At 26.8% G+C, this 27,644-nt stretch overlaps 1 protein-coding gene across 4 annotated transcripts in view; it reads right to left on the reverse strand.

Annotated features, from left to right (window-relative positions):
- HisT (Histamine transporter) overlaps nt 1–27,644 on the reverse strand; it is a 175,582-nt gene that overhangs the window by 102,737 nt on the left and 45,201 nt on the right. Inside the window, exon 1 of one of the 4 annotated variants that reach the window (XM_075309837.1) lies at nt 3,947–4,117. The exons of 2 other annotated variants lie outside the window; for them this stretch is intronic. The gene's annotated coding sequence lies outside the window, so the exon portion shown is untranslated. Of the gene's footprint in view, nt 1–3,894; nt 4,118–27,644 lie in introns of those variants that run through there. One more of the 4 variants, XM_075309838.1, reaches the window with a different exon arrangement.

Below are 27,644 nucleotides of genomic sequence, written 5' to 3' on the forward strand. Positions count from 1 at the left end.
TTGAACACTTAAAACTCTGTAGCTCAATGCTAACAAAAAAAACTGCACTCGGAGATGTCGAACTATGACGGCTTCTACAGTTTTGTGGTCAATGTTTAGTGGGCTCTCGTCGTATTGACATTTTTAATGTGTTTCTTTGTTATTTACTTAGACTACATTGTTCTGTAATGAATAGTGAATAACACTAGGCATCAGAAAAATATTTTACATTATTTTTAATTGGTTTAAAATTAAAAGCTGGATGGTCCGTCTATATTTTAAAATCAAACTACACTAAGTGCAGGCTATACGGAACTCTGGAAAAATGTTGTCGTACACCCAGAAAAAAGTGTCTTCGAAACTAAAGGAAAAAATGTTCATCAATTTAGTTTAACCATTTTATTTCCATTTAGTTAAATTTTTGTGTGAAATAATAAAACTTACTTGTTTCAGTAAAAAAAAAACTGAAAGCAGTTAGGAATAGTTCATTAACTAGAATAAGGCATGGAATTTTACTAATACTGTTTTCTTCGCTGCACGCTCACAAAAAATCGCTTCTGTAACATATACTCCCAAACATATTTTGCTTCAAGCATATACATTTTTGGGTATTGCCCAAACATTTATATGTTTGATCTCTTCCAATATATAATATGTTTGAAAGCATATTGGTCTAAACAATATATGTTTGGGTAGTCTACACATCTTTCTCACTTCCACGAGATTTTTTAGTTCTTAGCACCTTTTTCTGTAATACTTCAATTGTATGATTTTTTTTTTATTTTAATTTTACCTTTTGCCGGACGGGGATTCGAACAGCGGACCACACAGTTTGTAAGGATCAAAGTAGCTGATTAATTGCCCAAGGAAAAATAAAATGTTAATTTTGTAATAACAAGCAACAACCACCAACTTAATTCAATATCGCTCCCTGTTAAATAGCGCTTCAAGCTACTAAACACATATATGTTTATAGGCTATTTCTAAATTAATATATGTTTGCATCCAAGCATATTATATTTACAAACATTTTATGTCCCAAACATAATATGTTCTAACATATTAACATATATGTCCCAAACATGTTATGCTAGTTTATGAACATTATATGCTTGCACTCAAAAATATTGTGTTTAAAAATTTGTGTTCCAAACATATAATGTTTATAGCCAAACATATGAAAAACAGCCTTTTTCATCCGTGTGCGTATAAGAATTTACTACTGAACAAGAAAATGTTATTCACTGATAACAAAGCATTCGTAAAAATAAACAAAAACCGAACTAAAACCAAGTTTCCTCAAATTTAGTAAAATTTCTTATAAAATGATAATTCTGACTTCCGTTATTATAGAAAGCTTATCATACGGAGCCACCGTGGTGCAATGGTTAGCATGCCCGCCTTGCATACACAAGGTCGTGGGTTCGATTCCTGCTACGACCGAACGCCAAAAAGTTTTTCAGCGGTGGATTATCCCACCTCAGTAATGCTGGTGACATTTCTGAGGGTTTCAAAGCTTCTCTAAGTGGTTTTACTGCAATATGGAACGCCGTTCGGACTCGGCTATAAAAAGGAGGTCCCTTGTCATTGAGCTTAACATGAAATCGGGCAGCACTCAGTGATAAAAGAGAAGTTCACCACTGTGGTATCACAATGGACTGAATAGTCTAAGTGAGCCTGATACATCGGGCTGCCACATAACCTAACCTAACCTATCATACATAGGAATAACACGATGTAATCGATATGTTTGCGCGTGGGTTGTTTTTTTAGTTGGAATCGCGTTCTTATGGTATACGGAGAGATTGTTAAATAATAATATAATAAAATAATTTAATAAAAAACAAATAAAATATATAAAATATTTGTTATTTTAAATTAGTGAGAACAATTTTCGTTTTTTGAAAATTGATTTATAAAAAAAGAAAACACCAGCAGAATAACAACCCCTTCTTCAATTATCAGGTAATATTCAGTGACGCTAACCTTTTGTGAACAAAATTGGTTTAGGATGTTTTTGTTTATATTTGTAGGTATTGAAATTGTAAAAGGTGGACAAAATTGCTAGACATCAACTTAATCAAAGTGAAAGGTACTAGAAGACGAAAAAAATGTGTTTTAATATTTCAAGGCCAGTCGATGCTGTTGATTCTAAATAAATATATTTAATATATTAATAAAACATGTATTTTATTGAAGAAAAAATTGTTTATACAAATACATAAAATTGTATTTAAAAACGAAGGTAAGCAGTTCTAATTTTGAAGTAAAAGGTTTACCAGAAAATATTTAAGATTTGTCCAAATGAATGAAAACAAGTTCAATAAAATCATTCCATATATGAATTCAATTCAGTTAATTTTTTTTCAGTTTGTTGTATAGTGGTACATAAATATAGGAAAATGTTAGCTAATATATAGAATGCATTATACCTAATTTCTACGAAAATCATATCGTACAAACAAATAAAAATGTCTTTGGAGCTATAGGAAGTTCAACTCTCTTCACAATGAGTTCATTTTAACCTAAAGAAGGGTTCATTTTTTCTGGGTGTAATACGAACAATAAGGATACATTTCTTTAAAATAAATAAATTTTAATTAATATAACGTTTATATTTTTTTTACAAAATTTTTTTCTTTAAATTCTTTGGAATTTGCATCCCTCTGTTAAAATCAACAAATTAAAGCAACAACTACAGGCATTTTTTTTAATTAAAATTATTTTATTTTAATGAAAGTTACCCTTAAAACTGTGTAAAGTACTTGTCATAAAATTAGGTTGCATACTAATAGGTCAAAATTTTTTGTAGTGTATAAACGAAACTCTTTTAACCTTCTAATGCCGAAACCCGCCTTTAGACGGTTCTCGTTTAAATGGGAAACTTTTAGTAAAACACATCTACAGACAACAAAAACGGGTAGTATAAAAACAAAACTTGGTTAAAACTCTGTAAGAGACTTTGCATCATACACTGAAAAAACAGTGAACCCACCAGGAAGAACACTTTCGGTTAATATTAGAAATTTTTGAATATTTGTAGAAAATTTTAACTAAACAGTATTACAAACCTTGGCATCACGCAGATGTCATGAAAATAAGTTAACATTTTTCGACAAATTCAAGAAAATTTATTAGACATAACTAAGTTTTTTCACTTGTTAAAGAAAATTTTGTAGTTTGAAGGAAAAACTTGGAGTTCAATATTGCAAGAATGTCTTTAGTGACATACGAAGTTCATGATGGACGCATTTTTGGTAAAATTTACAAATTTAAAGAAATTCTGAACTATTTTGTGGAAGACACGAACTTAGTTAATCTTTATGCTTCATTTGAGTATATTTTTTTCCTCGGGTTTAGTTAATTTAACTAACGTACACAAAAATTTATTAGAGTAAAGAAAACTTTCTCCAAAAATAATAATTCTATAAAATAAAATAAAGTAAAATTGGCTTTAGTGAAATAGAGAGTTCACTTTTTTTTGAGTGTATACTGAATTTTATCGCATAACATTTTCTTGTTTCATTTTCTTGCTTTGGTATCATAAACCTTAGAAATATTTTTCAGCTCCCAAAAAAATGGGGCATTAAATGGTTAATTTGTGTGTGGTTGAATTCCATTTTATTTTGCTAATTATTTGTTGCTTAGTGTAATCATTTATGGTAAATACGATGTTTATATGTAATAATAATTTTTTTCCAGTCACCACACATGATTTTGTAATCTGAGATTAGAAGATTTGTAAATAAACATATTTTATTCTTGAGAAATTTGTTTAAACAGGCATATCAATTTTTATTTAAAATCCCCCCACCCCCCAACTTGAGGGGTTGTCAAAAATCCCCCCTATTCTCATCTGTTGTTAGTCATTTATGTTTGTTTTGTTGTTGTAATTGTTGTGGTACATATTGATGCCTTGTGTTTTGTATTATCTGTAAATGCTGCTTTGTTGTTTCACAATAGGTACTTTGATTTTATATTTTTGTTATTTTCTTGTGTATAATTTCACTATTTCGTTGTGTTATTTTATTTTATTTTATTTTATTTTATTTTAATTATCGACGAAGGAATGCGCCAAGCCTTAAGGTAAACGAATGTTAATAATAGAGGTGAATATTAACCGCTAGTGATGGCTTTGACGTCTGATACTTTACTGAGTGCAGGAGAGAGAGAGCCGCCGTTACCACAACATTGAATTTGCCAACTGTTTTTGCACATTGCCAATACGAGACATGACGAGAATACAATCGATCTCACCGAATTCTTTATACTCTATTGGGTAAACAAAGCCTTACGTATACTGCAATTGTTCGAGAACATTTGGTTTGAAAACAAACATCAAATTTTGACCCACATTATTTGTTTGTTTTGCTCTTAATTAATCTAAAGTTATGGAACAGTCTTAGTTTTTGCTAATGATGTGACATATAGGCTAATTGACACGTAATGTTACTAACTTCTAACTGATATATCTTTCAAACTATTCGAAAAAAAGATTTTGTTAATACCAAAGTCTTAAATTCGATCAATTAATTTCGTGATTGAATCCAAAAATTATTTTTTTGTATGTACCAAAAAAAAAAAAAATAAATAAATAAAATAAAAAATAAATAATATAATTAATGCTACAATAATTTCAGTAAAAGTTCACGCTATAAATATTTTTTTAATACATCATTTATATTTTTTTTATCAAAATTTATCATACATTTCAAATTGCCTTGGCACAATTACTAGCGATTTTATGTGATAAAGTTCAATAAATCCCTGATGGTATTAATCATGTTTTATTACTTTTATTGCAGCGTAATAAAAAAATGATAATTAATTTCGGTGAATTACACCGAATACGACAATTGATTTAATTAAATCAGGTATAGCAAAAAGCAAATTAATTGCATCTTCCTAAAACTGGATTAAAGAACAAGGGAGAAATTTGCTAGGGGTTATAAACTCAAATTACTGTACAGACAACACAAGAAAGGGGGTCTGTCACTAAGTTTAATAAACTGAGTCAATTCTTCACCACACCCAGAGAAGGAATATGATCACCTCAAACATGTTTTAAGAGCAAAATGTTATTTTTGGGTGGTGACCATGTAACATGGTTTTCGCAACCATGTTATTTTCTCGGAAATCATGTATCTGATTTCGGCAAGCAGGTTATATTTGACGAGAAAATAACATTTTAGTGACAAACATGTTACATGGTCACCATACAAAAATAACATTTTGCTCTTGAAACATGTTTGAGGTGATCATATTCCTTCTCTGCGTGCAGATTCCAGGAAACGGGAATATTATAAATTATAATTTTAGACAAGGGAAAAAATATATTTGTAAATTCTGTCGTTTGAATCGTCAGGTTGAGCCATACTATATGGTGTTGAGAAAGTCAATTTAATTAATCAAAAATTAATTTCGGAGAAGGTCCGAAACATTTTGTAGATTTTCAAATATGGAGAAAATCGCTATATTATTTTTTAAAAAGGCAAGACTCATGAGTCAAAAGAGATGTGCTAATGCCAACTTAACTTTATTTTAGTTCATGAAAATTAGATTATTTGAATTTTCTGAAATAAATCAATTTTCTAAAATAAACCAACATTTTCTTTTATGGTGCGTTAACTTGTTTTTGATTGAAATGGGGTCGAACTAATGAAATTTTAATGAATTCACCTTATAGCTGTGACTCATACAAAGGAGATTGACCATAAAGGTGAGTATTAAGGTCGAGTTTAGCCGCTAAAGTGAAAACTAAATCAGTAAAAAAAGGCATAAAATTATACATATTTGTTGCAAATTTTATTATAACTTGATGGGGAATAGCCCAAAGCAAATTTTCACAAAGTTTGTATTCCTTAAAATGGATTATTAAAGCAAAGTAATCGTGAACAAATGACGATTTTAGCGGCTAAACTCGAACTTAATACCCACCTTAAGGCATCGTTCTACCAACGGCTGTCACAGTTGGTAGAATTCTACCAAAAAGGGTAAATTTTTTACTGTTATGTAGTTTGGTAGAATTCTTGATGTTTTGGTAGATTTTGCAAAATATTCCTCTCCAACTAAGAGGTACTTCACAAATTTTCTATAGAAATAACATATTGATAAAATTTCCTATAGAAATAAAAAATATAAAATTTTGCCAACATTTTCTGTAGAAAAAATTTGACAACATTTTCTATAGAAAAACAAGTATATACAGCACTAAGTTCGGCCGGGCCGAATCTTAAATACCCACCACCATGAACCAAATATTAGGGTTTCCTTTGAAATTTCAGGAGGGCTTGAGGACTTTAGGACACTTCCCGAAGATAAATTTAAAGATTTCCCCTATGAGGACTATATCAGATTCTGGATTTATAAGAACCATTTTTGTTTGAGTTTTAGAGGAATCATTAACATCTCTTGTAAGTGTGCAAGAAAATTATAAAATAACGTCTTGATTTGAAATCTTAAATCTGTAGAAGTAAAATCTGGAAATTTTACATTGAGTTTCAAGCAATTTTCATGATCAGTGCGCCTTCTACACCCTCAAGAAGTCAAGTCGGTCTATATGGAGGCATTACCAAATGGACCGATAAAAACTTAATCCGATACACGTTTTTGTGAGCCTAAAATACCAAAATATTTACAATTTCAGGCAAATCAGATAAAAACTACGGTTTCTAGAAACCCAAGGAGTTAAATCGGGAGATCGTTCTTATGGGGGCTATACTAAAATATGGACCGATACTCAACGTTTTCGGCACACCTCTTTATGACCAGAAAATACCTCAAGATTTCCAATTTCAGGCAAATAGGATAAATACTTCGGATTCTAGAAGCCCAAGAAGTAAAATCGGGAAATCGGTCTATATGGGGGGCTATACCAAAATATGGACCGATACTCACCATTTTCGGCACACCTCTTTATGGTTCCAAAATACCTCCAGATTTCCAATTTCAGACAAATTGGATAAAACCTACGGTTTCTATAAGCCCAAGACCCCAAATTGGGAGGTCGTTTTATATGGGGGCTATACCAAAATATGGACCGATACTCACAATTTTTGGCACACGTATTTGTGGTCCTACAATACCTCTAGATTTCCAATTTCAAATTGAATAAAAACTGCGGTTTCTATAAGCCCAAGACCCCAAATCGGGAGATCGGTCTATATGGGGGCTATACCAAAATATGGACCGATACTCACAATTTTTGGCACACCTCTTTATGGTCCTAAAATACATCTGGATTTCCAATTTCAAATTGAATAAAAACTGCGGTTTCTATAAGCCCAAGAAGTAAAATCGGGAGATCGGTCTATATGGGGGCTATATCAAAACATGGACCGATACTCACCATTTTTGGCACACTTCTTTATGGTTACAAAATACCTCTAGATTTCAAATTTCAGGCAAATTGGATAAAAACTACGATTTCTATAAGCCCAAGACCCCAAATCGGGAGGTCGGTTTATATGGGGACTATATCAAAACCTGGACCGATATAGCCCATCTTCGAACTTGACCTGCCTGCAGACAAAAGACGAGTTTGTGCAAAATTTCAGCACGATTGCTTCATTATTGAAGACTGTAGCGTGATTAAAAGAGACAGACAGACAGATGGACAGACGGACATTGTTATATCGTCTTAGAATTTCTCCCTGATCAAGACTATATATACTTTATATAGTCGGAAATCGATATTTCGATGTGTTACAAACGGAATGACAAACTTATTATACCCCCGTCACCATTCTATGGTGGTGGGTATAAAAAATCGGAAAAATTCTCTATAGAAATAAAATTTTGAAAACAAAAAATTGTACAGAAATAAAATAAAAAAAAAATTACACAAATAAAATACAGAAAAAAATGTATAAAAATTAAATTTTGAAAAAAATTGTATAGAAATGAAATGTCGACAAAATTTTTCTATAGAATTTTTTTTGACAAAAGTTTCTATAAAAAAACTTTTGACAAATTTTTCGATAGAAATAAAATTTTGAAAAAAACCCTATAAAAATAAAATTTTCTATAGAAATTGAATTTTGAAACAAAAATATAGAAATACAATTTTAACAAAATTTCCTATAGCAATAAAATTTTGACAGATTTTTCCATAAGAAAAAATTTTGAAAAAATTTTCTGTAGAAAAAATTTTATTGACAAAATTTTCTATAAAAATAAAAATTTAAAAAAAAAATCAATAGAAATAAAATTTTAACAAAATTTCCTATAACAATAAAATTTTGACAGATTTTTCCATAAGAAAAAATTTTGAAATAATTTTCTATAGAAAAAATTTTATTGACAAAAATTTCTATAAAAATAAAAATTAAAAAAAAAAATTCTATAAAAATTAAATTTTAACAAAATTTCCTATAGAAATACAATTTTGACAGAATTTCTATAGAAAAAAATGTTGAAAAAATTTTCTGTAGAAAAAATTTTATTGACAAAATTTTCTAAAAATAAAAATTTAACAAAATTTTCTATAGAAATAAAATTTTAACAAAATTTCCTATAGCAATGAAATTTTGACAGATTTTTCCATAAGAAAAAATTTTAAAAAAATTTTCTAAAAAAAATTTTATTGACAAAATTTTTCAAAAAATTTTCTATAGAAATTAAATTTAAACAAAATTTCCTATAGAAATAAAATTTTGACAGAATTTTCTATAGGAAAAAATGTTGAAAAAATTTTCTCTAGAAAAAATTTTATTGACAAAATTTTCAATAAAAATAAAAATTTAAAAAAATTTTCTTTAGAAATAAAATTTTAACAAAATTTCCTATAGAAATAAAATTTTGACATAATTTTCTATAGAAAAAAAATGTTGGAAAAATTTTCTATAGAAACAATTTTATTGACAAAGTTTTCAATAAAAATAAAAATTTAACAAAATTTTCTATAGAAATCAAATTGTAACAAAATAAAATTTTAACAAAAAAATCCTATAGATGTAAAATTTTGACAAATTTCCTATAGAAATATAATTTTGAAAAATAAGATTTTTTGTTGGGTAGCTTTATGGTAAAATTTTCTCTAAATTTTGGTAGCTCATTTTTGGCTCGATTGGCAACCGTGATTGGTACCCTTCAGAATTTCTAAAAAGTTGCACAGTTGTCATTCGCACAAAAATTAATTGTTATAAACATTGGCTTAGTTTTTCATAACAAAAATTCAATGCCCAATCCCGCCTTTAGGCGAGCTTCTTTAAATGAGGAAGCTTTTAGTAAAACACATCTTAAGCCAACAAAAATTGGTAAAATAAAAAGAAAACTTAGTTAAAACTGTTCAAGAGGTTTTGCAGCATATACTGAATTTTACCATATAAATTTTTCTTGTGTCTTTTTATTGATTTTGTATCGTTAACATTGAATATTTAATTAGCTGGTAAAAAATTGGAGCATTAGAGGGTTAACGTCATTTATATCAGTGCATTCGCGAAAATTTCTTCTAATTGGAACTAATTTAACGCAGCAACAATTTTACATCCACCTCATCCAAAATCAATACTTTTCAGGTGACTTGGAACATTTTCTTTGCCTATTTTCAGGCGGTACGGATGAAAAGTGGAAATAGCTTACAAAAATATAGTTGAGTCCAAAACTCGCAAAAAATAACAATATTGTAGGCATTATTGAAGAAGTGGCATAAAAAAGTGGCACAAATATGTGGAAAGGTATGGCATTTAGTAGCACAACACAAAAATATCAATGATTGAAAAAAGTTATACATTTGCCACAAAAGTGTCACCAAAAAGTATGACATTTAGTAGCACAACAGAAAAGTGTCAACGATTGCAAAAAATGCCAAATTCGCCTCAAAAGTGGCACATCGGTAATGCTGCTGTGAAATGGCTGGAGGTCTGAGCCAGTGTGTTATAAAGGTGATCGAGTTATTTTCTCTTTTCTTCAATTCTGTCTTCTTCAGAGTTCATTCAGCGAGTACAATCCGCTATTGAAAATGCTTACGCCACTCATTTTTATGTAGAGTGTATATTTGCAAAAATAAATATATATATATGGAAAATTTAATCACATATTATCAATCGATGCTCGGTAACAATTTCTTGAAATACAAGTAGGAGTAGAAATAAACTTATATCTGGTATATATTACACGATTCTACAATTAGTGACTTTTTGTGTTAATGATATCAATTCAGTTGCAAAGTCGTTGAGAAATATGTGAAATCTTTAGGTATTTGCATTATTCAAGAAACATTGTTTTACGTGTAGGAGAATTTTTGTAAAATTCCTGATTTTTAACAAATATTTAAATAAAATTCTTAATGTGGCATACCTTAAGGATTATAAAGAAAACTGCCATATGTTTATAAAAATTTAAGCAAAGGCATTATTATTGGTCTGTAAGATATAATTGAAGCAAGTCAAAGTATGTTTTTTGACAAAGTACACTGAAAATAGGAGGACATAAATTATAATAAGTTTTGAATTTCAGTTAAACACATTACATTTGGTCGTCCATATATAAAGAACGGTTATACATTGATAAGGGAGAACTTCATCTTATGTATTATCACAAAAAAGGAGATTGTCAAATTGTGTCTGGACCAACAGACAATTATCTCATCTAAGATTGCAGAATATAGCTGGGCTACATGTTATTACATATGTGGGGAATATTACAAAATTATAAACACCTAAAAATATGCACAACATTTTTTCCTTTTGGAAATCACATTAAAAAAAAAAACTAAAAATTAAAGAATTTCTAGAATATGAACCTCATTCGATCTTCATTTAATAAATCCCTATATATTAGTTTTTTCCAATGTCAAAATTTTTCCGTTATCATCATATTCTAATTAATCACTGTTGACCAGTGTTAACAGGAGCATTGATTGATTAGATTAGCCTATCACATATGCTACAAAATGATTATTATTTATATGTTTTTTTTTTTTTTTATTTTTGTATAGAAAAAAAAAAATCAGCACATATTTTGTCAATTCATTTTTTGTTTAATTAATTTACTACACGTTTATCTTTACCTTTAAGCGAACTTAACTGACCTATTCTCTGGAAGAGAATGCCTTTTTTTTATAGTCAAGTGACTAATCTTATATTGAAGAGAAATATTTGAAGATTACCTAGAAATATTCATAATTATATTGTTATTCGTTGGTTTATAATTCAATGATAATGAATGCTAAGAATAAAAAAATGGAAAGGAGAAAATCATAAAAGGGAGACAATATTTTTCAGAAAAAAAAAAAAATTTTTTTAGAAAAAAAAATTGTTTGGGAATATGGTAATATTCTCAGTTTGCCCAAAGGCAAATATGCCACATATAATGTTACGAATAGAACTTCAGATGAATTTTAGGAAATATAATTCCTAAGAGTATTTAAAAGTTGCAAAGTTTTCAGAATTCAAAACAGAAATTGACATATGTTTTGGCCAGTGTTACTGTTGTGTCACTTTAGTGGCAGATATGCAAGTTTTTTGCACGCGGTGATACATTTGTGCCACCTCTTTGATAGTACCACTAAAATTTTGTCAAAGTGTTATTTCTATATAGGGAATTTTGTCAACATTTTATTACTATAGAAAAGTTTGTCAAAATTTTATTTCTGTTGGAAAATTTTGTCAAAATTTTATTTCTGTTGGAAAGTTTTGTTAAAATTTTATTTCTATTGGAAAAATTTGTCAACATTTTATTTCTGTTGGAAAATTTTGTCAAAATCTATTGGAATATTTTTTCAAAATTTTATTTCTATGGAAAACTTTGTCAAAATTTTATAATCTATAGAAAATGTTGTCAAAATTTTATTTCTATACAATTTTGTCGCAATTTTATTTCTATATAGAAAATTCTGACAACATTTTATTTCTGTACAAAATTTTCTATTGAAAATTTTTCTATTATTATTTCTATAAAAATTTTGTCAAAATTTTATTTCTATATAGAACATTTTGTCAGAAATTTATTTCTATAAAAAATGTCTTATTTCTATAGGAAATTTTGTCAATATTCTATTTCTATAGCCAAGTTTGTCAAAATTTTATTTCTGTAGAAAGTTTGTCAAAATATTATTTAAATATAGAAAATTATGTCAAATTTTTATTTCTATAGAAAATTTTGTTAAAATTTTATTTCTAAAGGAAATTTTCTAAAAATTTCATTTCTATAGAAAATTTTGTTAAAATTGTATTTCTATAGAACATTTTATAAAAAATTTATTTCTATAGAAAATTTTGTCAAAATTTTATTTCTATAGGAAATTTTGTCAAAATTTTATTTCTAGATTGGAAAATTTGCCAAATTTTGTTCCATATAGGAAAATTCGTCAAAGTTTTATTTCTATAAAAATTTTGTCAACATTTTATTTATATAAACAAATTTTGTCAAAAATTTATTTCTATACACACAAACAAATTTCACAAACATTTTTCCAATTAAAATTTTAATTGAGTTTTAAAAAATATCCAATTAAAAATTTTATTGATTCAACAAATTTTTTAATTGAAACAAAAATCAATCACAAAAATAATAGTATCAATTTATTTTTTAATTGGATCAATTAACTTTTTAATTGAGCTTCAATTAATTTTTTAATTGATACTATCATTTCTGTGATTGAAGACATTTCAATTAAAAATTAATTGGATCAATTAATTTCGTGATTGAATCAGAAATTTTTTTTTTGTGTGTATAGAAAATTTTGACAAAATTTTAATCTATATAGAAAATTTTGCCAAAATTTTATTTCTATATAGAAAATTTTGTAAAAATCTTATTTCTATAGAAAATTTTGTCAAGGTCTTATTTTATAGAAAATGTTGTCAAAATTTTATTTCTATAAAGGTGTTTGCCAGAACCTTATTTCCATAGACAATTTTGTCAAAATTTTATTTCTATATAGACAATTTTGTCAAATTTTTATTTCTATATAGAAAATTTTGTTAACATTTTATTAAAAAAAATTGTCAAAATTTTTATTTCTATATAGACAATTTTGTCAAAATTTTATTTCTAAAGAATATTTTGTCAAAATTTTATTTCTATAGAATATATTGTGTAAATTTTATTTCTATAGAAAATTTTGTTAAAATTTTATTTCTATAGATAATTTTATAAAAAATTTATTTCTATAGAAAGTTTTGTCAAAATTTTATTTCTATAGGAAATTTTGCCAAATTTTTTTTATATAGGAAATTTTGTCAAAATTTTATTCCTATAGAAAATTTTCTCAAAAATTTTATTTCTATTTGGACAGATTTGCCAAATTTTATTTATATATAAAAATTTTGTCAAAATTTTATTTTTCTAAAAAATTTTGTCAAAATGTTATTTTTATAAAAAATTTTGTCAGAAGTTTATTTCTATAAAAAAATTAGTCAAAATATTATTTCTACAGAAAATTTGGTCAAAATTTTATTTCTATTAAAAATTTAGTCAAAATTTTATTTATATATAGAACATTTTGTCAGAAGTTTATTTCTATATTTTTTTTCAAAATCTTATTTCTATAGGAAATTTTGCCAAATTTCTATTTCTATATCCAAGTGTGTCAAAATTTTATTTCTATAGAAAATGTTATTTTATTTTCATATAGACAAATTTTATTTCTGTATAGAAATTTTGTCAAAATTTTATTTTTATAAAAAATTTTGTCAAAATCTTATTTCTATAGACAATTTTGTCAAAATTTTATTTCTATTCAAAATGTTGTCAAAATTTATTTCTATAAAAAAAATTTATCAAAATTTATTTCTATAGGAAATTTTTTAAAAATTCTATTTATATAGCCAAGTTTGTCAAAATTTTATTTCTATATAGAAAATTCTGTCAAAAAAATTTTTTTCTGTAGAATTTTTTTTTCAAAATTTTATTTCAATAGAAAATTTTCTCAAAATGTTAGTTCTATAGAGAATTTTTCAAAAATTTATTTCTATATAGAGAAATTTGCCAAATTTTATTTCTGTATAGAAAATTTTGTCAAAATTTTCTTTTTATAAAAAATTTTGTCAAAATTTTATTTTTATAAAAAATTTTGTCAAAAATTTTTTTTTATAAAAAATTTTATCAAAATTTCATTTTTATAAAAACATTTTGTCAAAATGTTATTTCTATAAAAAATTTTGTCAAAATGTTACTCCTATTAACAATTTTGTCAACATTTTATTTCTATATAGAACATTTTGTCAGAAGTTTATTTCTATAAAAAAAATTTGTCAAAATCTTATTTCGATAGAAAATTTTGTCAAAATGTTAGTTCTATAGAAAATTTTCTCAAAATTTTATTAAAAAAAATTCAAAATCTTATTTTATAGAAAATTGTGTCAACATTTTATTTCTATTAAAAATTTTATCGAAATTTTATTTCTATATAGAAAATTCTGTCAAAATTTTATTTCTGTAGAAAATTTTGTCATAACTTTATTTCTATATAAAACTTTTTGTCAAAATTTTATTTCTATATAGAAAATTGTACCAAAATTTTATTTCTGTGAAAAATGTTCTCAAAATTTTATTTCTATATAGTAAATTTGCCAGATTTTTGTCAAAACTTTATTTCTATAGAAAATTTTGTCAAAATTTTATTTCTATAGAAATATTTGTCAACATTTTATTTCTATAGAAAATTTTGTCAAAACTTTATTTCTATAGAAAATGTTCTCAAAATTTTATTTAAAAAAAATTGTCAAAATCTTATTTCTATAGAAAATTTTTGTCAAAATTTTATTTCAATTAAAAATGTTGTCAAACTTTTATTTCTGTATAGAACTTATTGTCAGAAGTTTATTTCTATAAAAAAAAAATTATTAAAATCTTATTGCTATAGGAAATTTTGTCAAAATTCTATTTCTATAGCCAATTTTGTCAAAATTGTATTTCTATATAGAAAATTCTGTCAAAATTTTATTTCTGTAGAAAATTTTGTCAAAATCGTATTTCTATATAGAAAATTTTGTCGGAAGTTTATTTCGATAGAAAAATTTGTCAAAATCGTATTTCTATAGAAGATTTTGTCAAAATTTTATTTCTATCTAGAAAATTTTTAGAGCAATTTATTTCTACTATAAAATTTTTTCAAAATTTTGTTTCTATGGAAAATGTCGAAATTTTATTGCTATAGAAAAAAAGGTTTATTTCTATAGAAAATTTATGAAGTATATCTTTACAAAATCTACCAAAACATTAAAAATTCTACCAATTCTAAAAACAATAAAAAATCTACAATTTCTGGTAGAATTCTTCCAATTTTGGCAACGTGTCTACCACCCAAGTTTACTACTTGAATATTTCAAAGTAAATTTTCGTTCATAAATACAAGGTTACCGAACTTCCAGCATTTGGAAGACGATCATCAGTGTCTTGGTGTTGTGGTTCGAAATGGGATTTGACATGGATTTGACAAAATTTTAATTTTTTAAATTATTACTGATTTTCTACAGCAGAGCCTTTTCTATTATTATTTTCTATTAGTATGTCCAAATCACTCATTGGATGAAATTACCAGAACGTACCCATAATCTTTTCGCCAGCAATTTCGAGATATTTCATGTATAGCAGTATGTAAAAGAAAATTTTAAAAAATGTTTTGGTGTTTTTTGTGAGGAATTTAAATTTAAATTGGGGATTTTGAGGACGAAAACATCATAATTTGGGGAAAAGAGCCAAAAAAATACTGGTAACACTTTTAATATTTTCACTGTCTTGTCGCGCCGCCTAAAATTATGCAAGGAAAATTTTCCATAGAAGATTAACCGGGATAATCTGCTGAATATTGAACTTCATGGAATGATTTTCAACTAAATGGAGATAAAATTATTGTTAGTTCAATTAAGATCCAAATTCAACAAAGCTAACTCACTATTCTATATAAAGCACTGATATTAAAATCAATTTGTTTTGTTTTTTCACCAATTTTATTAATATTTGTACATTAGGTTTCTTTCTGAATTTTTGGTCTATTTTTTTTACAAATAAAACTAAATAAAACCAGGCCCTGTATAGGGTATGATATACCTCTTATTACTCTCAATTACTGAACGTCAAGTTTAAATGGTAAAATTTTTGAAAACTATAACGAATTTTACACAATCGAATTTTACTCTTATTGTTGTTCTCCTATCACGGGCATTACAAAATTTCTATTCTAATATTTATATTGGGGATATAGAACTAATCTACTTTTCTAATCTAATGCATTTGATAAAGACCATTGGGATTCGATTGTAACTAAATAAATTCACATCGACAAGATTTTCCCCGCACATTAGTTAAGTGAACCTAAACTTCATAATCGATTTTATCTTCAATTGCCACTGGCCATACCCCTTATGACTGCACAATTTGTGATAAAAAATATTTGTAGTTTTGATAATCGATATGGGTAACTTATGTGTTAGTTGATAATTTAGTATCTAGAAGCATTTGTTTTACTAATAAGATAAGATTAAAACCGACATGGACATGGGGACATATCTCAAATGCCATAGATCATCGACAAACAATTTACAAAGAAATAGATAGCCAGGTTCTTATAATATTCACCGGATTCAAAATTTCTGTCAAATTTGGAAAACAGATTAAGACTTTTTGATGCTATTGAAATTAAATTGGGAGGGATTCCTATATGAGACCTACATAAAAAATTAGCAATATGCAATAGACTGAATCATACTATTACGCTTGAATTCCATCACGAATAACTTTATGTTTGAATGCTACAGATCAAAATGCTTTTGTAAGCTTGTAAAAAATAAAATAAACTGTCACTGGTATAAAACTTTCAGATGAGTGGTTTAGAAAGTCAAGCACACTGATAATGGTGGCAATACATATCAGCCACCAGTTGTTGATTATTTGCACAACCAATCTAACAAATTATTAATTTCGTCCATGAAATGATCTAAAAATATGAATATTTAAATTTTGTTAAAAGAGTTCAGAGTTCCACAAATTGCTTTGGTTTGGCTGATGACCCTCTTCATGGACACGGATTTTATTATTGGACAATGTAACAAATGTTCCAATTATTTTTGCCACTTAACCACCGCCCATCACCCTCAATCAACATTGCTATCATCACCAACACCCTTTTCAATGTAACGTTTATGTTGGACATTTAGTCTAGTCATTACCTTTCGATCCCTAAGCGATGATTACACAGACATGAACTCATTCGAGGTAAAATTCACACCCTAATTCATACAGGATGGAAATCATATGAGAATCAGATTTCTGTTCTTTTTTTCTATTTTTGCCTTTTTCATAAAACAATGATGATAACTAAACGTGTCATTACCCGCGCATAACAGCATTCAGTTATCACTTTGAACTTTTGCATTCAAAAATCCATGACATTTCCATGCCATTTAATCATAGCCACTCATAATTCTCTATACGGGTTCTGGCTATGACTATGACGGGGGCTTTTGTGCTATACCGCTTGTCGCGTCAATCACAATTTCACTTAAATGTAAATGAAAATGGTGTTGGAATTAAATCTGCAAACTGTCACTGGAGAAATTTATCGCAAAAGGTATTAATCATAATTAGTACAGTGGAAAAAACAGAAATAATTTAAAATTAAAAAAAAAAAATCCTAAGAAAACAAAAAAAAAGTACAAAAACTAAACGTTGTCTATACACAGAGAATGAATATGATCACCTCCTAGAGCAAAATGTTATTTTGGATGGGAAACATAGAACATTTTTGATGCAAAAATTTTCTTTTTTTTGTCCAATATAAAATATTTGGCGAAATCCGATACATTATATACGAGAAAATAACATTATTGCGACAAACGTTTTATATGTCCCCGGTCCAAATATAACATTTAGGTCTAGGAGATGGCCTATATCGCAAACAATGTTATTTTGTCTAATATGTATCTGATTTCGACAATCATTTTAAGTTAGACGAAAAAAAAGAACATTTTTGCGACAAAAATCTAAAAATTACATTTTTTTCTAGAGTGTAATCATATTCCTTCTCTGGTTGTAGGAAAACCGTTAATTTTTATAAAATGAATTGAATTAAATTTTAATAATCTTGTTGTGCTAGGAAAGCATAAATAAATTAAATAAAAATTAAATCCGTTTGGTTTCTTTTTCTGTATTTTCATTATACATATGTTAAAGTCTATGGATATTAACATATGTTTCACATTGACATGTAAACGCATCATTTTAATGTTAAAGTGATCATTAACAACATCAACAGCATAGATGCTCTTACTCTCGGTAGCTTCAGTTTATCTAGCTCATGTCATGAGTCATGTTAATAGCTTATAAACTAAGTTGTAATTTTATTGTTCTCAATAGCAATGATAGTTGGTTCTCTCTCCTTATTCACTCTTACTCTCAGGAGCTTTCTGTATTTTCATTATATGTTAAAGTCTATGGATATTAACATATGTTTCACATTGACATGTAAACGCATCATTTTAATGTTAAACTGATCATTAACAACATCTACAGCATAGATGCTCTTATTCTCAGTAGCTTCAGTTTATCTAACTCATGTCATGAGTCATGTTAATAGCTTATAAACTAAGTTGTAATTTTATTGTTCTCAATAGCAATGATAGTTGGTTCTCTCTCCTTATTCACTCTTACTCTCAGGAGCTTTCTGTATTTTCATTATATGTTAAATTCTATGGATATTAACATATGTTTCACATTGACATGTAAACACATCATTTTAATGTTAAACTGATCCAATAGCAACATCAACATCATAGATGCTCTTACTCTCAGTAGCTCCAGTTTATCTAACTCATGTCATGAGTCATGTTAATCTATCTATCTATCTATCTATATATAAAATTCAATCTATGTTTGTTTATTTGTTTGTTTGTTTGTTTGTATGTTCCGAGTTGGATCCGAAACGGCTGAACCGATTTACTTGAAACTTTCATTTTTAGACACCTGGTCGTGGAGGGGGACCTCCCCTTTGTCGGACTTTTTGAAAATTGGACCAAAGTTGACCGATTTGCTTGAAATTTTCATTGAAGGTTGGGTTTGGTATCTAGACAAAGATCCGCTACTTTATATTTCGATATTTGGTGGCGGAGGGGGACCTCCCCTTTGTTCGACTTTTTTTAAAGTACAGTGAAAAAACTAAAATTCTTTAAATTATCTGAGATTTACAGAGAACATGCGGTGAGGTTATGGAATTAATATGGGGTACCTGATGGTTTCATATGTGGACGGGGAGGGGGTCCTCCCCCTTACCCTACTTTTTTAAACTTGCAACAAAATTATGCGATTTGCTTGAAATTTTCATTGAATGCTGGGATTGGCATCTAGACAAAAATCCGCTACATTATTTTTCGATATTTGGTCGGGGAGGGGGACCACCCCTTTGCCCCACTTTTTTTTTTAAGTACAGTGAAAACCAAACTAAACTCCCCCGACTGAAATTTTACGGAAAAATGAATGAGGTTATGATATTTATATCAGGTTCCTGATTTTTTAATAAAAGTAAAAGGACGACATAGGGAGACATCCGCTTCTCTTAAGTAACTAAGGGGCGGCCTACGGAAGAGAGGCCGCCCCTTTAGGCTTATAATTTGCTTGACATTTTCTGGGACGTATACAAAATATACGCTACATCCCTTTTCGATATTTGGTCGGAGAGTAGGTCCTCCTCTAAAACTGCAAAAAAAAAAAAACAAAAATTCTTACGTTTTCTTGAAATTTACAAAGGCAGTGGAGGAAGGTTATGAACGAAGGAAAGTTTCAAGAATTGTCAGGGAAGGTTACGGTGTTTGTAGATATTGTATCGGGGAAAGTGACGTCCCTTTAAAACAATAAGCAAAATTTAAACATCTCCGATCTACTTGAAATTTACAGGGAACGTGGGAGGAGGTGATTAAATTCATACATGATTTTTAAATTAGTATATGATTTTTCGATATCTGGTTGGGGAAGGGGAAAATTGAAATAAACTTTGTCGATTTACTTCGATTGAATTTATAGGGACCATTGAGTAGTTATGAAATTATGTTAATATATTGTACGTGATAGTCCGATATCAGGTCAGAGTGGAGCGAAGGTGGGGAGAGGGTTCCCTTTTGTGGGGAGAGGTTCCCTTTTGTTTTTTTCTTAAATTGAAAGTAGAGGGTTGTCCGTAAATGGGAATTTTATGATTTTTGCACAGGCTTCTGCCAGACTTCTTTTTAGTAAAGAACTTAAATTTATATGAAATTGGCAGAAGATGCATCATTTTCCAACATTTTAGCAAATGTTAATGTGGTAAAATTGTTTACTACTTTTGCTTTTTCCGATTTATTAGATGGGAAACAGTAATTCTTTGTATGTTATTATAATATAATGCTTAATTTTCAGATATGTTGAGGAGAAGGATACCTTTCCTTGACAAACCACACTTAAAATTCATAAGAAATGTAGAAGTTTGTCCAACTACTTCAATACAGAACATTTTTTAAGACGAACCGTTTTACATATGCATATCCGCCGTATTTGTACTTATAAACGAAAGAGCAAGTAGTCCGATTTGTTTGAAAGAATTCAAATCTTTTCGAATTTGTTTTCAGCACGAAGGATATGGTTGAATAAGTTAACGCAAAATGTTCCTACAAATACTCTTCGGAAGGCGCAGCGAAGCGGGCCGGGTTACGCTAGTAGCTTATAAACTAAGTTGTAATTATATTGTTCTCAATAGCAATGATAGTTGGTTCTCTCTCCTTATTTTCTCTTACTTACTCAGTAGCTTCAGTTTGCTTATCACATGTTAGTTGCTTATAAACCCAGTTGTAATTGTTCTCTATACCAATGGTAGTTGGTTCTCTCCCTCTCTCTCTCTCTCACCATCTCTATATATCATTGAAATTTTCAAATATCTAATCGCTTTCTACAAGCAGAAAAGAAATATGGAATAACATATTATTTTATACAGATTTTGGCGCAAACATTTTTTTCGGGTAACATAAAATGATTGACAAAATCAGATACATATTCGAGAAAATAACATTGTTGCGACATATTCCTTCTTTGGGTGTAGGAAAATCTCTCTTTTAATCAAAATTAATTAAATTATTTTTTTTTAAATAATATTCATTTTATTTTTAATAACATTTTTCTCATTGTATACAATGATTTTCTAAGCTAATCTCTACACTCATAATTAATTCAATTCATCTCTATTATTAAATCCTCTATTAGCAGGATTAAAATTTCATTATAAATTTAATGTGGTCTTTATCAGTATGATGATAGACAAAGTGGCCAATTTATACGAAAATTAATGAACTTGAATAATAAAATCAACGCCACAAATATGGTGGCGTTCATGCGTATCACCAAAGCCAAATGCAATGAAGTAGAATAACCCCATCATGCCCCCCTTCAAAGATTAAAACAATTGAATTTGTGGCAAATAGCTGGCGATTACAAGGGAATTACAATGGTTTTTGCTTTCTGTCTACTTAGGCTTTGAGTATATTTAAGCTTAAATATAGTTTTGCTGGTAAAATGCAAAAGGAAACAACACAAATTTTAAGTTAAAAAAAATTAGATCGATTGATAATCTGATTTTAAATATTAATATAACAAATTGAATTATTAAAATATTTATTTAAAAAAAAATTAATAATCCTCATAATAATAATAATCCTATTATGCAAATTTTTTCTAAGCATGTTAATAACCAATTACTGCTCAGCTAAAAACTACTTGTCGACTATATTTCAAAGCAATAGAAATAAAAATGTACCTTTATTATTTGTAATTTTAATACCAATAACAAAACTGAATACAATTTTTGAATTAATTTTTTTGTAGGCTATAAAAACCGCAAAGTTGACAAAACCACCTCACAATTGAAAAATCCCCTTAATCCAAACTCATTGCCCTCTTTCAATCTCTATTGCTTCACGGGTATTTTGTAACCTGTTAATCTTTTTAATTATTCATTTTACAAACGCTTAATGAGACACAGATAATACTATTCGATTAATGAAATTATTGTGTGCCAATTAATCTATTAGGAAAAAAGAGTGATGGAAGGTGGTTATCCCTTATCAAACATATCGTATGGCATATAATATACATAGTAATTTGAGTTTTTGAAATGGAAAACTCTCATGTATATGGAAAACAGCAATTAATTAAACATATTAGCTAGAGTATAGCTAGAGTAAAAAGAAATCCAACCATTTTTCCAACAGATGTCGTTATTTATCTGTTACCTAGTACTGTAATTTAAAAGAGTAATTTTTTTGTGCTAGGAAATTTTATTCAATTAATTTTAAAATTGAAATGTCTTCAATCACAGAAATGATAGTATCAATTAAAAATTAATTGATAGTCAATTAAAAAATTAATTGATCCAATTAAAAAATTAATTGATCCAATTAAAAAATTAATTGATACTATTAATTTGTGTGATTGATTTTTATTCCAATTAAAAAAATTGTTGAATCAATTAAATTTTTAATTGAATATTTTTTATAACTCAATTAAGATTTTAATTGGAAAAATTTTCGTGATTTTTTTTTTCTGTGAAATTAAATTAAATTATAATTAAGTCCGATAGGGTTGATGTTTTGTATTTTCTTTACATGCTAAATTAACATATGTTTCATATTAATATGTTAACTAATCGTTTTAATGTTAAATTGATCATTTACAACAACGAACTCATAAACGCTCTTACTCTCAGTACCTTCAGTTTGCTTAACTCTTAGTTAGTAGCCTATAAACTAAGTTGTAATTGTTCTCTATACCAATCATAGTTGGTTTTATCTTCTTGTTCTCTCTTACTCTCTGTAGATTCAATTTGCTTAACTTATGCTAGTAGGTTATAAATGATATAGAGAACAATTACAACTCTCTCTCCCTCTCTCTTTCTCATAGAAATTATCCAAACATTTTCAAATATAGAAATGCGTACTTTGGACGGTTATTCTCTTATGGGCTAGTAAGAAAAGGGCTATAGAGTTAGGTTAGGTTACCCTATGGTGGAAGTAAACATTCACTGTTTTCAAAAAGCTTAAAACATAAATTAATATAATATAGATTAATAAGCTTATATTCCTTTCTCTTTCGCATTTTAATTGATTCATTTTATACGATCTGTTCGTCAAATACGAATTTACATTTTTGCGTTTGAGCATTTAGATCTGAATCAGACAGTTGGTGTTTAATTACTCAGTTTTATTTGAGCGTGCGTTAAAAATGAAAAGTGAGATTGAGAGAGAGAGCAAAAATTTGCTATCTATAACAGTTACATAATTGCAACAAATATCGATAACATGCACATAAATTTTTTTTCTGATTTAATTATGAAATTAATTGATCACATTAATTTTTGTATTGAAATGTCTTCAATCACGAAAATTATTGTATCAATCACGGTTTTAATTGGGCATAAAAAAAGTTTGAGTAAAACCTTTCATTAGCAAATTTCTATTAATTTACTAATTGATTCAATTAAAAATTTAATAGATGTCACTTGCAAACCCCAATTCTTGCGAAAATTGAACTAAATTATATTTCACATTTTGAGATTTCAACAAAGCGTTGTTAAAACCAGGAAGACTTAATGTCCTGGTGTCCTTCTTAACGGCAACTCACGAAATTAAACCCTCTCATAGGAGAAAAAATTAACTAAAATTAAAGAAAAAAAACATTGGCATGATTTGGCGCCATTTTAACCATACTGTAGTTCATTCTTACTATTTTTGAGAATCGTCCGAATATTTTTTTGCTTTAGTTTATACTAAACGTATGTGTACGGTGATTGAACTTTATGTCCACTTTTAGTTCATATAATGTTTGAGACATGTGTAATAAAAAGGAAATTTTGATTGTGCTGTGAAAAATTTCGAAAAAAATAAATAAATTTTAACTACAACAAATATTTTTTTGCAATAAAAATAAGTTAAATTTAGCATTAGTTTAACTAAGGATTTTTTTCCTGCGTGATAATGTCAAGCGGAAATGGTCATGGTGAAAAAGTGGTTTCCTGGCGGATACAGTGGCCAGTCCAGGAAGTATTTGGTGTGATTGAAATTGAATTATCTACTATGAGCTGCTGGATATGATAAACTGGAGCGTCGGAAGGAAGCTATAACAGCCAGCTTATGCCAAAAAGAGAGGAAATAGAAACTAGGATTTCTATGAGAGAATCATAATAAATTAAAATGGCATTAATTAATCGAAGAAAACACTGCATCTTTGATGTAAATCTCATCATTCTGAATGTGTTAATAGAAGTCTTCAACTTCATGCAAAAATAATGGATTTCTTTATACTACACGTAATATTAAAAAATACACCATTCCACGAAATAGTTGAGAACGAGATGTGAACACGTTTGCTGCAGTTGGTAGAATTCTACCAAAAATGGTAGATGTTTTACTGTTTTGTAAATTGGTAGAATTTTCGGTCTTTTGTTAGATCTTGCAAAATATTCCTCTGCAAATAAGACGTAATTTATATAACGGAAATTTTCTACAGAAATAAATTTTTAAGAAAATTTCCTATAGAAATACAAATTAGAGAAAAATAGAAAATACATTTTTTGATAAAATTTTCTATAAAAATAAAATTATGACAACATTTTCTATAGAAATACAATTTTCACAAAATTTTCTATAGAAATAAAATTTTGAGAAAATTTTCTGTAGAGATAGAATTTTGAGAAAATTTTCTATAGAAATAAAAATTTGAGAAAAACAGAAAATAAAATGTTGAAAAATATTTCTATAGAAATAAAATGTTGATAAAATTTTCTATAGAATTAAAATTTTGACAAAATTTTCTATAAAAATAAAATTTTGACAAAATTTTCTATAGAAATAAAATTTTGAAAAAATTTTGTATATAACTAAAATTTTAGAAATAAAATTTTGATAAAATTTTCTAAAGAAATAAAATTTTGATAAAATTTTCTAAAGAAATAAAATTTTGAGAAAAATGTCCATAGAAATAAAATTTTGACAAAATTTTCTATAGAAATAAAATTTTGACAAAATTTTGTATATAACTAAAATTTTAACAAAATTTTGTATATAACCAAAATTTTGACAAAATTTCCTATAGAAATAAAATTATGACCAAATTTTCTATAGAAATAAAATTTTGAGAAAATTTTCTATAGAAATAAAATGTTGACAAAATTTTCTATAGAAATAAAATTTTCGATAGAAATAAAATTTTCGATAGAAATAAAATTTTGAAAAAATTTTCTATAGAAATAAAAATTTGAGAAAAATAGAAAATACAATTTTGACAAAATGTTCTATACAAATAAAATTTAGTCAAATTTTTCTACAGATATAAAATTTTGACAATATTTTCTATAGAAATACAATTTTGACAAAATTTTCTATAGAAATAAAATTTGAGAAAAATAGAAAATACAATTTTTGATAAAATTTTCTATAGAAATAAAATTATGACAACATTTTCTATAGAAATAAAATTTTCACAAAATTTTCTACAGAAATAAAATTTTGAGAAAATTTTCTATATAGAAATAAAAATTTGAGAAAAACAGAAAATAAAATGTTGAAAATTTTTTCTATAGAAATAAAATGTTGATAAAATTTTCTATAGAAATAAAATGTTGATAAAATTTTCTATAGAAATAAAATTTTGACAAAATATTCTATAGAAATAAAATTTTGACAAAATTTTCTATAGAAATAAAATTTTGACAAAATTTTCTATACAAATAAAATTTTGACAAAATTTTCTATAGAAATAAAATGTTGACAAAATTTTCTATAGAAATAAATGTTCTATAGAAATAAAAATTTGAGAAAAATAGAAAATAAAATTTTGACAAAATATTCTATAGAAATAAAATTTTGACAACATTTTTCTACAGAAATAAAATTTTGACAACATTTTCTATAGAAATACAATTTTGACAAAATTTTCTATAGAAATAAAATTTGATAAAAATAGAAAATACAATTTTTGATAAAATTTTCTATAGAAATAAAATTATGACAACATTTTCTATAGAAATAAAATTTTCACAAAATTTTCTATAGAAATAAAATTTTGAGAAAATTTTCTGTAGAGATAAAAGTTTGAGAAAATTTTCTATAGAAATAAAAATTTGAGAAAAACAGAAAATAAAATGTTGAAAATTTTTTCTATAGAAATAAAATGTTGATAAAATTTTCTATAGAAATAAAATGTTGATAAAATTTTCTATAGAAATAAAATTTTGACAAAATATTCTATAGAAATAAAATTTTGACAAAATTTTCTATAGAAATAAAATTTTGACAAAATTTTCTATAGAAATAAAATTTTGACAAAATTTTCTATAGAAATAAAATGTTGACAAAATTTTCTATAGAAATAAATGTTCTATAGAAATAAAAATTTGAGAAAAATAGAAAATAAAATTTTGACAAAATATTCTATAGAAATAAAATTTTGACAACATTTTTCTACAGAAATAAAATTTTGACAACATTTTCTATAGAAATACAATTTTGACAAAATTTTCTATAGAAATAAAAAATTGAGAAAAAAGAAAACACGATTTTTGATAAAATTTTCTATAGAAATAAAATTATGACAAAATTTTCTATAGAAATAAAATTTTCACAAAATTTTCTATAGAAATAAAATTTTGAGAAAATTTTCTATAGAAATAAAAATTTGAGAAAAACAGAAAATAAAATCTTGAAAAATTTTTCTATAGAAATAAAATGTTGACAAAATTTTCTATAGAAATAGAATTTTGAGACAATTTTCTATAGAAACAACATTTTGAGAAAATTTTCTATAGAAATAAAATTTTGACAAAATTTTCTATAGAAATAAAAGTTTGACAACATTTTTTATAGAAATAAAATTTTGATAAAATTTTCTAAAAAAATAAAATGTTGAGAAAAATGTCTATAGAAATAAAATTTTGAAAAAATTTTCTATAGAAATAAAAATTTGAGAACAATAGAAAATAAAATTTTGACAAAATATTCTATAGAAATAAACTTTTGACAAAATTTTTCTACAGAAATAAAATTTGACAAAATTTTCTATAGATATACAATTTTGACAAAATTTTCTATAGAAATACAATTTTGACAAAATTTTCTATAGAAATAAAATTTTATCATTGTTGTTGTTTTTTGATTTCAGCTTAAAACCATACATTGACTAAACTACAAGTGTAGCTTAACCAATAGAGGAAAAGAATGTTTGTCAAATTTATATGGACAAAGCCCTATAGACTGCAAGATGGTTGGATGGACGCACGTTTCGGAATTACCACATTCCTCATCAGCATCCTCTACTTGCAGCAAAACTATCAACCCAACAATAAACCACACTTGAACCCTCCGAAAAAAGGCTTTACTGAACTGCCTGAATTTATTCTGATAATTGGTTGATAGTTTTGCTGCAAGTAGAGGATGCTGATGAGGAATGTGGTAATTCCGAAACGTGCGTCCATCCAACCATCTTGCAGTCTATAGGGCTTTGCCCAAATAAATTTGACAAACATTCTTTTCCTCTATTGGTTAAGCTACACTTGTAGTTTAGTCAATGTATGGTTTTAAGCTGAAATCAAAAAAAAAACAACAACAATGCAGAAATAAAATTTTGACAAAATTTTCTATAGAAATAAAATTTTGACAAAATTTTCTATAAAAATAAAATGTTTAGAAAATTTTCTATAGAAATAAAAAAATTTG

Source organism: Haematobia irritans, chromosome 5, assembly GCF_050003625.1.
Source record: "Haematobia irritans isolate KBUSLIRL chromosome 5, ASM5000362v1, whole genome shotgun sequence".
NCBI classification, from domain to species: domain Eukaryota; kingdom Metazoa; phylum Arthropoda; class Insecta; order Diptera; family Muscidae; genus Haematobia; species Haematobia irritans.